Here is a 10,709-nt window from a genome sequence, read left to right as displayed (position 1 = left end):
TTCCGAGCGTGGCCACGCATTTCCAGTTCATTACTCCTCGAGTGGCCCTGAGATATTGTTTTAACCCTGACAAGGGGGTGGACAATTCCTATCGCACTTATTCCCTTCGACTAGCCACAACCATCATAACCCAAAATATGCCCATTTGACCCCATTTACGAAGGTCGTATTAACACTAATCAAAGTTAATCTAAAACTGTGCCATCTTAGGTGAACAGTCTTTAGTCAAAAGAATCGACTCATTAGAATACTATAGTAGCTCTCGCCACGACCAGGCTTTATAAATTTGCCAGAACTCTATAAGCGGTCACTACCCGACAAAGTGTTCCTAACAGTCTGCCTATGTGATCGACTAGTCATCTCACATGACTCTATGGCACTTGAACTTGCCATCAATCGCATCACACTCTAGTCACTTCGAGACGTCACCTCATACAAGTGACTATGGGCGAATACAATGCTAATCCATGTTCACTTTAACGGGGTTCAATGTTGTCTCTACAACCCGTTTGGATGTAACAAAGTACAATAAAAGAGTTTTAAAGTAAAACTCGAACGACAAATGCGATTATCACATATGAATAGTCAATGCCTGATTACTATTTCATGTTCTATAATCTAATTTGATCTTGTATGTAGTTGTTCATTTTAATACAATTGTAATGACATGACTCATCATGTTTAGCCTATGAGAAGGCTTTGGTTAGTAGGTTTTATCAACTTCTTGTACCTTACTCAACCTTACTACATACTCGTTTTCCTTTGTAATGTATACATTTACATTACAAAACTTTCTGAGTACGTGTCGATATCCAATCAAGACATAGGTCCTCTAGCCTAAGAATAGCTCCCACTGTTTTCACAGTGTGCGGGACTCATCCTCTTGCACATCTCATGATTGCAAGTGTAATCAATTTCCGTTGTAAATATATCTTATTGTTCTTTATTGCCTAGAACGATTCTATAAAATCTACTTCTTAATTAACATTGCCACAATGGTATCTTAACCATCCTGATGTGTTTTGATTGTGGTTTTGTCGGAAACCATGCGCAATCTCAATTGTCAATTGTCACTTGTGTAACACCCTTACACAAAATTGCATCATAAACACTTTGCATCATAGCCTTAATGCTTCTGCAAGCACTTAAGGGTAATCTTTATGGCTTACTTGGTAAAGAATACTTAAATTCGATTTTGAAAATAACTCATCATACTCAAAGTATATGAAGTGTTATACATCATTACTCATTTAATTGATCCGGCAGCGGAAGCAAATGAAATCAATCAAATATGTTCAATTTAATTGAACTAGTCATGAATCTTATCAACATAAGACTTCTTATTGACGCTAATATCATGTGGATTTATCTTCAGAAAACCGGATATTCAAGATGTATTATAATACTCCAAAAGTCTTACATCATTCCCAATGATCAATATGTCATCCACATATAAGACTAATTAAAATTACCGTAACTCCCACTAAACTCCATGTATAAACACAACTTCTCGACTTATCGTGAAAAGTTTTATAACATGATCAAATCATTGATTCCAACTCATTGATGTCCTACTTAAGACCCTCTCTTAAGTTTCACATTATCTTAGGATTGCAAGAATCTATAAAACTCATGACATGTATTGAATACATTCCTTCTTTTGAAGAAGTGGGTTTTAGATTCACATGCTGTATGCGAATCCTCATAATGAAACACAATCCCTAAGAAGATCCAAATAGACTTAAGCGTTTCAACTAGTGCAAAACCCTTTGCTACCAATCAAGCTTTGAAATCTCTCTTTATTAGTGCAAAACCCTTTGTCACTAATCAAGCCTTTTTATTTCGGATTTTCATGGCTCTAAGCCTTGTATTGAGTTGTGACTTAAACACTCTTATGTAAGTCATTTGTTGATTACTTTTCAGAAGTAATCAACTTGAATAAAACAATTTCTTTTGTAAGTTATAAGCTCTTTTCTTTCTTAAAAGTAGCATGAATTCATCATTTTTAACAAGTGACGAATTTAACCTCCTAGGTTTTGAAGAAACAACGTCTTACACAAAACGTCTCATGTAGCCAAGAAAGACCAGTTTCTTGCGACATAACATTCTTTGTGGCTCTGAATAATTTCTCCCACTCTGTCTTCTAAAAATAAACTTGTATTTTAGAAAGACAGCTTCACGAGCCGCAAACCCGTCGTACTCGTGATAAATGAAGGGAAAAATGAGCATTTGTTTCTTGTGAAAACTTACAAACATGGTATCCTACCATTTCATATCTCATATGATTCGATTTAGTGGAAAAATAATTTAGACAAAAATGATAAAATCCCCAAAAGGATCAAGTAACTCAAAGTAACTTGATTGAAGTCCAAACCTTATCGAATAGCGTTTGAATTCTTATCCAATCATACATTATCCCATAATGCGTGTTAAGAGAGATTAATTTGTGATACTATATCACAATTTATTTGGCTTATATCAAAGTCTTCACTTTGATAATCCCATCACGACTAAATCGTGATTCCTTGAACTCTTTGAAATTCTTCAAAGATTTCTCTGTTTACCTTATTAAGTGAACATATTAGTGTCAACTTAAATTGTTGGTAAAAGATAATGATCAACCTATTTTGGATCGATGATTTACAACCTCTATCTCCATTTCAACCAAAAGGCACGAGATATCTTGCTTTGAATACAAGATACCCATATACTATTAACAATCTAATGGTTTCAAGAGTACTTGATAACTCTTTGCGTTAATCATTCCAGAATTTAAGGTTTAATCTTGGGTTACCAATTTGAGTATTGCATCATCTTCATGATATATCAATCTAGTTTGGTTTAGAATATAATCACCTTGATAATGGGCTAGCCATACATCAAATCGTGGTGTATAGGGTCACAAAAGTGAAACCTCTTCTGTATCTTAACAAGTTGTATTCTTATTTAGAGTTTATGTACTTAATAGTCACAATTAAGTACAACTCCAAACCCGAAAACTAGATTTAGTACATAATGACTCTATCTCTTGACTTCATTGTTGCTAGTCGTCATATTCTAATCATCCTATGTATCAAATATAATGATGAAAACCACCACCGGTTTCTAATATTGACGAAGTAGTACTAGAAAAATTTATGTTTAATCAAATAAACATTTAACGAAGAAGGTCCCATTAGATGTCCCAAAACTAACTTGTTGATTCTTCAATAATTTGGGGTAGTTTCCTTTCTAGTGTCCAACATTTAAGACAGTGGAAACTTTATCGGTCGGAATTGATAGGTTTAGTATCGCTATTCTCAACAACTTTACTTTTAACATTACCTTGTATCAATTTCATTATTATCTTTACTTCTTGAACCTCGTCCTCATCTTAACGGTTTAAGAGAATGCTCCCACTCATTTCAATGAGTCTTTGCTTTGAGAAGCAAAATTGAATTCATGAAGATTACTCTTCATTTGTTCGTTTTAGTCTTAAAACTTTCATTGAAGTGGTTGCGTTATTTTGGTCAATTTTGATTTCCAACAAATCTAGTTACCAAAACAATTTATCGCTTCAAGGTACTTAATTCAATTAAGTATATGAATAACAATCCATTGTAAGTAGATGCGTTAGTCAAGAATCAAAAACCTGTTTGATAATGAATAACCTTTATCTATACTCTTTAAAAGAGATCCTTAGCAATGGTTTATTTGAGGTTTTAGAAGCAAATTCATATTTGTCTTTAGTTACGATGTTTTAATGGAGGTTTTGAAAAATCGAAATGATATCGTATATGAATTGTGGTAAAGAATTAGAAAAATATAATAACGGAATAGTGGAAAACTTAACATTTATCGTTTTATTAATACTTGTAAATAACAAGTAAAGCATTTACATAGTGACCTCTACCCAACTATGATAAATGATTCCGAGATCCAAATTCATATTAACTTGGGCACGGGGTAGCCGATGAAACCCTTATCAATATAACTTGGTGGATTAACTCTTTAATCGATTCTACTTTTAGAACTCTCGGTCGATAAAATTACATTAACATTTATCTTTAGCCCAAAACACATCCGACAAGGGCACGGGGTAGCCGATGAAACCCTTATCAATTACTTTTGTTGAGTTCAATCCAAATTTCGAATAAATGTGTCCATGATCCAAATTCACATTAACTTGGGCACGGGGTAGCCGATGAAACCCTTATCAACATGAATTCGGTGGATTGACATTTATCATCCACTTCCCCTACGTAACAAGGTTTGTACCCCGGGGTAGCCGAGTGCACTCCCTCGCGAAATAGGTTTTCATGGTTTCTACTATTTGGTAAGCCTATGTCTCAATTGATTTTTTTAGCGAGAGGTCATGTCAATTCATAATCTATCACGTTTTAAGTGAACTAAAGCGGTGAACTACGATAATTTTAATTGACACGGTCGATTAACTCAATGAAAGAAGATGCATGTTTTAGTTATGGCGATTTAGCGATGCATGCGACATAAAATAAAATGCAAGCATAAAAATAAATAAATCCTAGTATGGCCTTTCCTAAAATAGAAAAACTATTTAACTATTACATATTCGGAAACCAACTTCATTGGTCCCTTGAACTTCGGTTGTGACACGCATCTCGAGGTAACACCGTCTTTATGTATCGCCATTCTTGTAGAAATCTGTCTTTGGGAACTCCGGAATGAATAAAATTACATAATAAATTACATAATTTCCTATTATACATTTGGAACTAAAATAAAATAAATCTATTAAATTACAAAACGGTGATACGAGATCACAACAAAATTACAACCGAATTGATATTCCCATACATTTCGGCAAATACCAATTAAAATCTAAGGCCATGCTAAGTAAAATTACATAATTCAAAATTACATAAATTAAAATTATGACAATCATAAAGAAAAATGCAGCATTATAATATGTATGAACATGCCCAATTTTATGCTAAATCGCCTTTAATTAGCCAATATCGTATATTACTCGGTTTTTACGGATTTGCGTGATTTCAACATTTTACAATCACAAAAAATACATAAATTCATATTTATGCATAAGTTAATTACCCTAACCTCTTAGGACTAAAAAATTATTCTCCACTAACCATTTGACTATAATTAACTCATATTTCTTAATATTGTTCATAAAAGGACTCAAAATTACAATAAAAATGCTATCAACTTCAAATAAATCACAAAAATTTCAAATAAATTCAAAATTTAAACTCTTGACCATTCTGGAAAATTAACATGAAACTCATAATGTTCAAAAACTTAGGTTAAAAATTTCGAAAGTTATCGGGAAAAACAATGTTGCGGTTTATCAGATTTATCAATAAAAATCATAAAAACATGAGAAAAATTATATTCATCAACTTTTAAATTTTAGATATGAAAAAGATAATAAAATACAACATGTGACGTTTTTCCTTAGTCATGAAATATGTTTTAGCAATTATTCACTAATTAAGTCACTATTTATGCTATTTTTCATCAAAAATCCATAAATCATGCATGAAGACTTCATTATAGCCTATTATTTTACACACATCTTGTAAAATTGCATGTGACAACATACTAAATTTCTATGACCATATTCGATATATTTCTCATATTAACCTATTTTTCATCTAAATCCGATTTGTTTATCATAAAAAATCCATTTTTCGAGCATAAGAACTCATAAAATTATGAAAATTTCCAGATCATCTAAAAATAATATATGTGAAAACATATCCAAAAACCACTGGAAAATTCGAAGTTTAGCTAATTTTCGTCCAAAAATGACATTTTTATCATAAAAATCACATTTTAATGCCAATATTATATAATATGAACAATAAAAATCCGTAAATTTAACCAAAATATCCTAAAACATTTTAGGACCAGAAATTTTAACATGCATGAATTAATTTCGTGATATATCATAATAACACAAATTTTACAAGTTTTATATGTTAATCTTTATAACTCGGAAAAACTTTTAACCGATTTGCATGCAAACAACCATGGCTCTTGATACCGATTGAAGGAAAAGTAGATCTATATACTTACCATATTCATATATATTCCATTTTAATTTAATCATAAAATTAATGGTGATCTTATGCATGCAAACTAAAATAAAAGAAGATAAGAAAACATTTTCTCACCATATGAATTTCGGTCATATTGGGCACCAACAAGATCTCCTTCTTGTTAGTTCTTGAGCTTTCCATTAATGGATGAACATTCTTGACTTCAAATTAGAAGCCCTCCAATTAGTAGCACCCAAAACTATCCCTTAATACCACAAACTAATATGTCATAGATATTTATATTGTGGTTTTCCTTAAAATTGATTACTAATACTCATATATTACTTTGATAATTTTAGTAATCTTTTGAACAAATTTTAATCAAACATTCATCCTCTTTGATGAAGATTAATGAGAAAAATAATTCATGAACTTTTACATGTATTTTGAATGGTAGAGTGTAATAATCATAAAAGAACAAAAGCCCTCTAATAAGAGGAGAGGCCACACGGTTTGGTGAGGCAAAAAGGGACCAATATATGGTCCTTCACTTTTTATTTTGTTCTTTTCTATACCTTAGGCTTGTAAGGCTAGTTGTAGGTTAGTGATCATTAGCTTATTTTATGTCATAAAATAATTCACCCACTAACTCTCTTTACACTCTTACTTCGGTCCATCTTTATAAAATGGGCTACCATTTTATTTTTGTCAATTTGTCATTTGTCACACAATATGTCACATGTACTATGATACATGTTACTAATTAACTAAATGCATATTTATCACATAAATATCATTTTATAAATTTCATTCAACAAATTGACTAGTGATACTTGATCACATAAATAAAATGGGTCATATAATTATAATTCACAATATCTTGTAATTATAATCAACCATTTATTCTTATCTTTATTGTTTCTCAAACAATAAACAATTTTAGTAATAAAGCATTTTATTTACTAAAATAAATCTTATTTAATCCCATTACAATAAGATATCAATATTCTCTCTCACAAATTGAATTGTTCAATTTTAAGGAATTAATTAATCTGTATCGGTATACATTTAATTAACCTTTTCAATTAAGGGAATCGTCCTTTAGGTGTGACCTCTAGGGATCAACTGATCACCACCGTCGCACGACAGTAATGTCAAACTCTAGCCAGCCAATCATTACCGATATGTGTGGACCAGTTGACTATATATATTATGTATCATCCCTTCCGTATTCTTGTAATGAGATTTAATAAGGATATTTAAATCATGTGATCGCACTATTGTTGAGGACACATTTCCCAACAGGTCTACCATACCCTCTCCAACAATCATTGGCTCCAGGGTAGGGGCCAATTAGTCTTCATGGGAAATGGGGAAAAGGAATTCATCTTGTTCATGGAAGCATACCTCAAACTTCTCAAGGATAGGCTCCTCAAGTAAGGCAATCTCACAACTCCATTCCTCTTCTTCATGGCAAGACACATATCCCACATAAGCTTCTTCCATAGGCTTGTCATCATCGCTATCTCCATATGAATCATAGATGGGGGCTTCACTCCTCTTCATTAACACTTTTTCCAACACCTCAATGTTCACATCAAATGATACACCCTCATATTCACAAAGGTTAAGAGTATTTGGCTTAATCAACCTCATATCTTCATCATCGAATACCACACTTTCATACTCATAAGAGCTCAAGGAGATTGGCTCTTCCCACTTCTCATCAAAGGTAACTCCTTCAAACTCACATTTGTGGTCAATGTCTAGAGAGTGGTGAGGGGTAGTTAGTTGGGTTTCTTTTATTTGGGCAATTTGAATTTCCAACTCCTCACCTTGAGTAACAATGCCTTGAAGAACAATGTCCCTTCTTTGGCTCTCTTCTAGCATTTGTTTGAAGAAGTTTTGTTGATCTCCCATCATTTGGAGAATCACATTTTGAATGGGTTCATCTTCTTGTTGTGGGTAGGTGTGAAAGTGGTTGTATTGTGGCAATTGAAACTCATTATGAAGTGGGTATTGGGTGGGTGGTTGTTGTGGATATTGGATGTGAGTGTTTTGGTGGGAAAAGTTGGGGTAGTAGTTAGGATGTTCATTGTATAAGTAGTAAGGTAGGTTTGTGTTGACTTGCTCCTCAAACTCCCCATACCCATAGTCATACTCAAAGAATCTACCACATACTCCATGTGTCAAGTCTTGAGCCATCATAGCTAAGACAAGGAAACAACTACAAGCATAGAAACTACACAAAAACGGTGAGAGCAATCCTTGAGGAACAAGTTCCTCAAGGTGAAAGCAAAATCAAAATAGACAAACAAGTAAGAACTTAATCACATAGCACCATCCCCGGCAACGGCGCCATTTTGATTCGGTTGATGTCGTCGGGTCATCCAATCAAACACATTTATAATACTCAATATACAACTAGTTAGCGATAAGTCGAGGTCGATCCATGGGACGGTGTGCTTTGGGTTCTAAGTCTATCTATCTCAATTTATGCTAGTGTCACAATTTGTTTGGGTTTGTAGTTGTGTTCTAGACTAATGCAAACAATAAAGTAAAGCAAGCAATAAAAGAAGGATGTAGACAAATGATTAAAAGTGCTAGGATATCATGGGGTCATAGGGGATGCATGGTTTTGATCATACAAACATGTTTACAAAGTTGCAAGCAATTAATGTTGTGGAGGAACCGAGTTGGTTTATGTCTTACGGTTCATAGGAAGAGTTGGGTCCCGGAGCCGAATCGATTAGATTGTACAACACCTACAAGTCGACTTACTTTCCTCCTATTCAACTTCTATGCATGGTCTAACAAGACTCGAGTTGGTTTATATCTTACAAGTCAAGTTGAGTAGATAAGAGATGGTTGTAAATGCAAGGATTCATAGGCTTGGCATTTCATCAAACATAACATGTGCATAAAGTTTACAACACAACAAGCAAGCAATTTAATCATGTGAACATATTGGATGAAGCATGATTATTTCCCATGTTTATCTCCCCTAATTACCCATTAATCCTAGCTAAGGACTACTCACTCATTATCATGGGAAACATGTCATTAATGGTGTCAAACATCACAACAAGTATAAACATGATAATAGAATGAAGAAATAAACAATTAAGATTAAAGGGTAAAGGAATTATACCAAACTTGAGGTGATCCAAATAATAAAGCAAAGAATAATAGAAGAAACTTGATTGATTGATGAAGGGTTGCCAATCCTCCAATAATAACCCAATAATCTTCAATTATCCAAAAGTAACAAACTTGAATAATAAACTTGAAGAATAATTAAGGAGAGATTAATGTGATATTTGTGGTAAGATTAAAGAGTAATCTATTCTAATATACTCCTAATCTAATCTAAAGAAGGATTTTCTACTCTAAAAACTTGATAAGATCCCCCCCCCCCCCCTTTTTGATTATTTACAAGTGGGGTATTTATAGTGGAAATTAGGTGGATGCATTAGGGTTAACTAAGGGCTAAACTAGTAATTACACTTTTTAGATTGGGCAGGGAGACGCCGGTATTTTTCGAAGGAAGGGCTTCTTTCTTTCAAGCTTGAAGAAGACGAAATTGTGCTGGGGAGGAATCCGGGCGTATTGGTGTCGGGACGGGCGGATTCAGGCGGGGGAAGACGGGCGTCTTCAAGGGAATCTGGCCGGATTCTCTGGTGGCTGCTGCCCGGGCGTCTTTGAAGGAAGACGCACGGATTGTGCTTGTGGAGGACGGGCGGATTGGGGAGAAGCCGCTCGGATTGTAGCTCAGCATTATTTCTTCTTCTTTTCTTCCCTTTTCTTCATAAAATCCTTGGGGATTTCCTCGGGGATGCAAGGATCATTTCTCGTCATTGCCCAACTACAATAATATGTATAAAGGCCTTCTAATCTTGTCTCTCCTTGATGCTTGGTCATTGAATTCAATCAATTTAGTCTCGTGTTGCCATGAAAATGCAAGATTATTACTCCTTTCCTACCAAGGGATCCAAATCTCAAAGAATATGCAAAACAAAGAACTAAAGACAATAAATGACCCAAATATGCACTAAAAAGCATGGGAACAAGGCTAATTCGGGGGCTAAATATGCGCTAATTATGGTCACATCACTTAACCATTTAATTTTTGCTGATGATTTAATGATTTTCAGTAGGGGTGATCAACCTTCATTTACTGCAGTGACTAATACTTTGAGTAAGTTTGCTAAAGTATCAGGGTTGCAGGCGAATCCTGATAAAACTAATATCTACATGGGAGGAGTACGAGGAGATGTTAAACAGTTGATTTTGGATGCAACAGGATACATTGAAGGGTCATTTCCCTTTCGTTATCTTGGAGTGCCACTAAATGCAGGTAAACTAAACAAAGAGATGTTTGTAGACCTCATTGCTAAGATACAACAGTCTTTGCACCATTTGTCAGCCTACAAACTTTCTTATGCAGGCAGGATTATTCTTATAAATACTGTTATCTTTGGCTTAGAACAATTTTGGTGTTCAACCTTGTTAATACCAAAAGGGGTCATAAAAATGATCACAAAGTTCTGTAGGAACTTCCTTTGGAATTCTGAGGAGGGAACTAGGAAACTCATTTGGAAGAGTTGGGTTTCTTGTTGTGCACCTCATCAGGAAGGTGGTTTCTATATTAAAGAAGTTTTAGCTTGGAATAGAAGTGTAATGTGCAAA

This window comes from Silene latifolia, chromosome Y, assembly GCF_048544455.1.
Source record: "Silene latifolia isolate original U9 population chromosome Y, ASM4854445v1, whole genome shotgun sequence".
NCBI classification, from domain to species: Eukaryota; Viridiplantae; Streptophyta; class Magnoliopsida; order Caryophyllales; family Caryophyllaceae; genus Silene; species Silene latifolia.
The sequence above is the reverse complement of the archived record's forward strand: the minus strand, read 5'-3'. Positions refer to the sequence as shown.